The sequence below is a fragment of the Mytilus californianus genome, unplaced genomic scaffold (assembly GCF_021869535.1).
Source record: "Mytilus californianus isolate M0D057914Y unplaced genomic scaffold, xbMytCali1.0.p SCAF_11, whole genome shotgun sequence".
NCBI classification, from domain to species: domain Eukaryota; kingdom Metazoa; phylum Mollusca; class Bivalvia; order Mytilida; family Mytilidae; genus Mytilus; species Mytilus californianus.
Window position 1 is genome coordinate 25,301,565 of NW_026262593.1, and position 7,673 is coordinate 25,309,237.

Sequence of the window (7,673 nt, forward strand, 5' to 3'; positions counted from 1 at the left end):
TTGGTTGGCTAATATACTAATTAAACCCATTGATTGATTGGTTGGCTCATATACTAATTAAACCCATGGGATAGGGTCTCTTTAAACAAGCGAAAAAGAAACAAATGCGATCTTGGACCCCGTATTAAACATATTTAATGATTAGTTGATTGGTTGGTTGATTGATTGATTGATTGATTGATTGATTGATTGATTGACTGAAAGTCTGCATGGCACTCTCCTTCTCTTAGCGAGGCCTAGGACTTAGAGGTCGATATTCTGACCGACGACGTGGCTGCGTACTTATACATCTTGCACTCCCAAACAGACAGCCTAAGGATACCCTAAAGAATAAAAGTCCTGACATCTTCTTTTATTTAAAATTTACTCTTATTTTCTAATAAGAACTCGTACTTCGTGGTTTCATTTACGTGCTGTGTTTGCATTTTGTTTGAACTTGTAGATAAAAACTGAGTAACATTTTGTCTTGGAAGTTTCACATTCTATATTTGGATATGGCATGTTTTATTCTAATTTTAGGTCCGCGCTCGCGAGGGTGTTTTGAAGTCACGTGACGGTCAAATATATATATCTGGAGTTTCAGGGGAGACCGTTGAACAGAGCACATGTGTATTGATCGGAGAAACACGATCACTATTGGCTTTATTATTTACAGGTCATTGATGACGGATCATGCATGCATCTTACGTACACATGTTTACGGGAGCACAGATTTGTATTTTAATGCATGATTAAAAAAATTGATTGTAGGATTTCAGCAATATTTACGATTTTTCTACGTCATGGAATTTTATTTCTCAATCAAGCGGACCGCGTCTAACGGGAACATGAATTGGAGCCGATGTTTGCAGGAATGAATTTCTATTTAAGAAGTTTGTACACCAGAAGGATTGCATTTTTACAGTAAAATGTACAGGACTGAACTTCAAGGCGAAATGGGATTCCTCAAAGTAGAAGAAAAAAAAAGGGGGGTTGGGGGTTTGGGGGGGGGGGGGGGGGGGGTGGAGAATGGTTGAACTTGGTTGATAAATTAAGATAAGATGCATGTATACATCATGATAGCTGCAAAGTTTGAGGCTATAATTAGTTCATTTTGTTCATTTTACTATTTCAGTGGCATGGAACCCCTAAAACAATGACGCGTACCATTTTGACAAAAACTTTCCTGTTATATCATGTCGCGACTAACATTTTGGTCAAATTTTTTTTATACGGCTTACGGTTTACGTGTTACAAAAACATAACGACAAATTAATTTGGTAAAGGCAGATAACTCCTTTAAGATCTCACTGGATCGCTTCGATCCAAATTAGGCAAAAATTTCTGAGGATGTAACAAACAATTTAGAAAAAGAATTTTGTCGATATCTTTTTTTGTTACGAAGGAGATGCACACAGATGATAAACAGTAAATAGGGAGATAACTCTTACAAGGAAAATGGTTCGGCTTAGCAGGGTGAAATTTAAAAGCGCATAAACTATACGATACAATATGAGAAATATCTAAGCAACATATTGCGAAACAAACATTTATCGCAAGAACAAAATTTGGCGGAAGAAAAAAAAAAATTAAAAACCAATTGTTCAAAGAACAATTGAAGGTCTTTCCACATCAATTTTCTAAATAATTGATAGGAAGCTACTTCTGGTTTATTCAAAGTTATTAATAGCGTCAAAGTATAGATTTCTTCATACTGATTCAATGAATAAATGGTTTCTATATACTTTTGCCTGAAATAAGGGAAATAATTGCCAACTTCCGGTTTAGAAAATGTCACTTCCGGTCTCATATGATAGCTTTATTCACACTGATTCCAAAAATATATAGTTTGTATATACTTATGCCTGTAATAAGGAAGATAATATGCTACTTCAGGTTTATAAAATGTCCATTCCGGTCTCAAATGATAGGTTAACCTATGATTATTCAAAAAATATATGGTTTCTAGGTACTTTTCCATGAAATAAGTGCAAAAAATACTACTTCCGGTTCACTCCAGTTCACTTCCGGTTTACTTTTTTCAAGGTCATATGTCAACCAACAGTTTGCAAAAGACCCTATGGCTTTATCATGTACCAAATTGGAGTAATAATCAATTAACCTTAAATTGAATCATTTCAGGAAAAATAACTCCTATTAGATATCATTGGATTGTTTCAGACCAAATGTATCATATCTTAATCACAATTAAGCAAACATTTTGCACTTGTTCTTTAATTTGAAATATTAAAAGTGACAGAGGAGATCAAATAACAAGGAAAAGACAAAATTTAGAATATGACCTTGACCTTTGACCTTGGCCTCAATTTCATTTAAATGAACCAAGGAACTCAAATCAATATACCTTAGGTCTCTATCACTTACCATTCATGCTATACATTTATATATCCCTTATGTCAAATACAGAAGGGGAATTAACTCTCATATGGAGTTTATGTATCGCTTCGGTCAAAATTGGACAAAACATCCTGAGGATATAACGAGCAATTTGGTAAAATAAATTTGTCGCTTTCTTTTACGGTTACGGAGGAGATGCATGCACAAGGAAAACAGTGTTAAGGGAGATAACTCCTACAAAGAAAAGTATTCGGTTAAGCAGGGTCAATTTCAAAGGCGCATAAACTGTTCGATATCATATACGAAACATCTAAGCGACATCTTGCGAAACAAAAATTTATCGCAAGAACAAAATTTGGCGGAAGAAAAAAAAAAATATAAATCAATTGTTTTAAAATCAATTGTTAAACGGTCTTTCCCCTCCGAAACATGATTAATTGGTTTTTTGCTTGGTTGGTTGGTTGGTTGGTTGGTCGATTGATTGATTGATTGATTGAAAGTTTGCATGACACTCTCTCTATGCGAGGCATCGGACTTGACGTTCATATTCTGACGAGGCTGCGTACTTGTATATCCCGCACTCCCAAACGGACAGCCTCAGGATTTCCTAATAAATAAAAATCCTAACATCTTCTTTTTTTTTCTAATTTTCTCTATTTGCTACGAGAACTGATACTTCATGCTTTCTTTTATGTGTTGTGTGTACATTTTGTTTCAACTTGTAGGAAGAAAAAAAATGAGTAACATTTTGTCTTGGAAGTTTCACTTTCCATATTTGGATATGGATCTCGAATGTTTTATTCTAATTTTAGGTCCGCGCGCGTGATGATGTTTTGAAGTCACGTGACGCTCGAATATATATGTCTGGAGTCCACAGAAAAGTGGAAAGACCTTATAATTCTCAAGGATATTCACGTGCCCTAAAAAAGCCTCATTCCAAATATTAATTCAACTGCCGTCAATCAAAATTCCCCATCTAAATTTAACACTTTTTATAATTGTGTCAAAGGTGGTAATGCTGCTGCAGCCAGATTATTCAATAAAAATGCACGTGGATATCCACAAATATTTCCGTGCAATGCCAGAAAATGACAAACCTGATCTAGATTATCTTCTAATAATACTGTAAGGTCAACAGTGAACGGGAGAGCTTTTTCGCTTTCCTTTTCCTGTGACATCACATGAAAACCCAAAGTCTCATTTATCTGGTTACATGAACAAAGCCAAAGTGTGGTATACAATATGTAGGACAAACAGGACGGTAGTTTTTTTAAACGAACACAGGAACATCTATACCGCTTCCGAAAACCTAAGAAATTCAAAAGTATAATTTATCAATATTTAGGTAAACACAACCACAATATTAAATTTATTAGATTTCAACCGCTCGAAACGATCCAGAAACAACAAGGGCAATTGCATAAACAATTTGAAGTTTCCCGTAAAATTTTCGAACTGTCTTGGATTAAACGACTTCAAAAAACTTATCCCCTGGGTCTAAATGACAATATACTTGGACAAGGGAACATATCTACAACTTCTTCTATTGATATCATGAATATTATGGATAAAAGACAACGAAATAATAGGTCTTATGGCAAACGTATCAATCGAAATCAACGAATTAAACATCGTATAGATTATACACTTGGTAATCTCCTATCTATATTTAAAAATAATGGTAGGCATCAAGTATTATGTAAACTGGGTCAAATACCAATTAGTAAATTACATGATATTTTCAAGGAGTGTGACACCATCTCTTTCTTCAGCCCGCTGTATGAATATTCGCGTATAATTACAGCTTTTTGCCACCATAGGCTGTTCCCGCGTATCGACAAACCTGAAGATCATAAACGTCATTTTCTAAAAATTAAATATATTAGCAGAGGTATTGATTTTATCAACGTATCTAGTATATTTATTGACTCTACCGTTCAAAACTTCATACCTCTCTATTTTGATAACACAGAACCACCTATTATTTCATACACTTACAAAAACCCAGCAGAAGTTTAATTTTTAATTATACGCCGGTAACATCAGACGTCAATGTAGAAAATAATACTCCTTTAACTTCAAACTGTGAATCGTCAAAGTTTAGATATGTTCCCTATGGCCATGTTATTACGGGGGACCTCAATATCGTCCAGGACAGAGAGGTTAAAAACTTTTTGAAAAAACGACCAAAATATCGTCCTCCATCTAAAATAGATTGGAAACAGTGTCGTCAGGTCACCAAAGATGCTCTTTCCTCGTTTTGTATAAATTGGTGTAAACGGGAAAAAACTGATAAAAAATCTCTTGATTCTTATTTAAATAAATGTATGAATGTGGTAGATAATAGAATATCACAATTTGAAAATAATTTAGAAGTAAATAATAGAGTACATAATGCGCCTATTTCCAGAATAAGAAATAAACTTCAAGAACTTTCAAAGCGGTTTGTTTTTTACCGGCCGACAAAGCAGCCAACAATGTGGTAGTGGTATGCCGTAAATACTACACGGAAGTTCTAAAGAATGAAATTTTAAATTCATCTACATTCAAGTCCATGCACCCCACAGAGAGTCATATAGTTAACAAACATATCATAACCACATCAAAGCTTAAGGCTTTTCTGAACATTTGAAGGTCCCTACTATGTATTGGTTACCTAAACTACACAAAAAAAACAGTTAAATATCGTTTCATCTCGGCCTCTAGTAAGTGTTTTACAACTAATCTTTCAGTGCTTTAAACAAGATCCTTAACTACTATCAAAGAGCTTATCATAAACTATTGTAATAAAATATATGAAAATAGTGGAATTAACTATTTTTGGAGTGTAAAAAATTCTTTGGATGTTTTAGATATATTACGTGCTTTTGATGGTCCTTTTGATTCTGTTGACAGTTTTGACTTTTCTACTCTTTACACTACACTTACACACAATCTTATCAAACAAAAATTTGACTATTTAATCAAATGGTCGTTTGGTAAATCTTAATGCAAATATATTTGATGCAACTCATTTGAAGCCTTCTTCTCTAATGAGAAAGGTAAATATGCTAGATATATTTACTGGAGGTGTGATGAGATGATTGAAGCTGTTAATTTTCTTCTTGATAATATTTATGTACGTTTTGGCAACAATGTTTATCGACAGGTTGTAGGTATTCCTATGGGCACTAATTGCGCCCCTTTAATAGCATACTTGTTTTTGTACTGTTATGAATCATAGTTTATGACCAAACTCAGTTAAGACCCGTCTAAATTGCATTTAATTGATAAATTCAACAACACTTACCGTTATCTTGATGATGTATTTTCGTTAAATAATCAAGAATTTTCTCAATATACTGCCGAAATTTACCCAAAGGAACTTATTGTAAATAAATCAAATTTAAACGGTAACAACTGTCCTTTCCTAGATTTAGATATTTCGGTTTTACACGGGAAACTCCACACTAAAATCTACGACAAAAGGGACGATTTTTCGTTCCCTATTGTTAATTTTCCCTTTTTGGATGGTGATGTTCCTTTGGCACCATCTTACGGTGTTTATATTTCACAACTCGTTCGCTATGCCCGTGTCTGTTGTGACGTTTTTCATTTTAACGAACGTAATCTATGTATTACTGGTAAATTATTAAGCCAGGGATTTCGTTACCACAAATTACTTAAAACCTTTATTAAATTCTTCCACAGATATAAAGATTTGGTTTTGAAGTTTGGTTTTACCTGTAGAAAACTAACTTCAAACGGGATTGCACATCCTCATTTTTACGGCAATATTGTTTACCGTGCCCGGAAATTTAGAAACGATCCTGGTAAACTTATCGATCCTTTAAATAAACTTATTCTAAAAGGTTACCAATTCAACACTGTAATTAGATCATTAAATATTGTTTTTATTGGTACTAATATTGATTTTGTTATCAGTTAATTAAAAGCAAACTAAATATTATTGTTATATACATATACACATTCATTGATCTACAATCTGTCGATACTTGTATCTTGGCATTGCACAAGGTCATGTTTTTCTCTGACTATTTATGACGTCTTTACAGTAAATCCATTGGATGCTGGATGTGTACGGATTGATAATTTAGTCTTAGATGCATGATCTTTTTTATTAGTTGTTAGTGGCTTTGAACTTGCTGTCAGTAACTGCGAGTACTCTCGGATCTGTACTTAGTGTCTTTTTGTTGTTTGGATGTACAAGTACCCGGCCACGTCAACTTGTATTTGTAGTATTTGTATTTATCCATCTGATGAGTTAAGCCTCTTTAAACTGATTTTTATAGTTCGTTCTTATGTTGTACTGTTACACCACTGTCCCAGATTAGGGGGAGGGTTGGGATCCCGCTAACATGTTTAACCCCGCCACATTCTGTATGTATGTGCCTGTCCCAAGTCAGGAGCCTGTAATTCAGTGGTTGTCGTTTGTTTATGTGTTACATATTTGTTTTTCGTTCATTTTTTGTACATAAATTAGGCCGTTAGTTTTCTAGTTTGAATTGTTTTACATTGTCATTTTGGGGCCTTTAATAGCTGACTGTGCGGTATGGGCTTTGCTCATTATTGAAGGCCGTACGGTGACCTATAGTTGTTAATTTTTGTGTCATTTGGTCTCTTGCGGAGAGTTGTCTCATTGGCAATCATACCACATCTTCTTTTTTATATTAACATGAAGTCTAACTTAGGTTGTTTTCTATTATAATCATTAATTACAAAAAGGCGAGAAGGTCCGTTTATTGATTGTGTGTATGGGTTAATAGTTTTGAATTTGAAATTAATATAAAATAAATGTTTTAATAATAGCAACAAAAACAAAAAGATTTGTTTTCTCTCTAAACAGCAAAATATCCTTCTTCGTACGAATAATCTTGAAGGTGCCTTCCATATTCACTCGATAAACTGCAGACAGAATTAGAAAAGGGTGGCATACATTCCAGCTGGTATGTTCTGCTAAATTCGTTTTATTTCTCACCAAAACAGAATCACATTTATATGACATTAAAATTAACGTTTGTGAAAAACGAAACAACAGTCTACAAAACACTGCAGTAAAATTTAAAGATAAAAATGTAAAAGGGAATTTTTAAAAATATTTATGCATTTGAGATGTTTTTCGTCAGATACTTTAAAATGCAGAGAAGCCTTCCAAAAATGCCCTTTCAAGCAAAAAGCATTACAAAATAATTACAGTTAACACAAACGTTTTTAGTTTCTAGTCGAGTAGTACATGCTTGTTTATGGGAATCAAGTCAAGGTCTTAATTGTCATAATTCATTAATATATATTACTTTCTCAATTTTAGCAAGCACTAAAGTTTCCACAATTTATTA